The sequence below is a fragment of the Penaeus monodon genome, chromosome 22 (assembly GCF_015228065.2).
Source record: "Penaeus monodon isolate SGIC_2016 chromosome 22, NSTDA_Pmon_1, whole genome shotgun sequence".
In the NCBI taxonomy this organism is placed as follows: domain Eukaryota; kingdom Metazoa; phylum Arthropoda; class Malacostraca; order Decapoda; family Penaeidae; genus Penaeus; species Penaeus monodon.
In genome coordinates this window covers 25,674,596-25,675,205 of record NC_051407.1, presented here as the reverse complement: position 1 = coordinate 25,675,205, position 610 = coordinate 25,674,596, and positions in this window count along the sequence as shown.

Genomic DNA, 610 nt, shown 5'->3' with positions numbered 1-610 from the left:
AGTTGACGGGCAATGAACGGGGCTATAGAGAGTTTTATATATTGGTCGGGGGCCACAGAAGTGAAAAGGCTGGGACCCGCTGGTCTAGGATAATACTCAGAAGGTTAAGAGACGGAACATATGAAGAAGACCCAAGGGGCCTGGAAGTTACATGGAGCATTTCAGCCAAACATGTCTGCTGTTAACATTCCAGAATTCACCTGGGGGATTAAGCCGTCTTACTCTTCCCTTGTCATTTAATGCAGTTTGGTGTTGGGCAGTGAAGGTAAATCAGATAATCAGATAAATCAGACTAGTAAGTATTCCGACCGATATTACAGCTGGTGTGATACGATATCGTGCGTCGATATTCCAGGAGAAAAAAAAGTCCCATTTTCAATAATAAAAGGTATGAACATGTAAACTGACCTGAATTATGGTATTTGTGGAATTCTAGGTTTCATTTTGGAACTACAAAATTAGAAGCATTAAATACCTGAAAGTAAAATAAACTGAAAAAAAACACGACAATAACAATGAATCTTGGTTTAACACTTATTTGCCGTGAAAGTGTTATGTGAAACCCATATGCAATAACAATGGCCTAAAATGGGTCAGCCTCAGATATAAG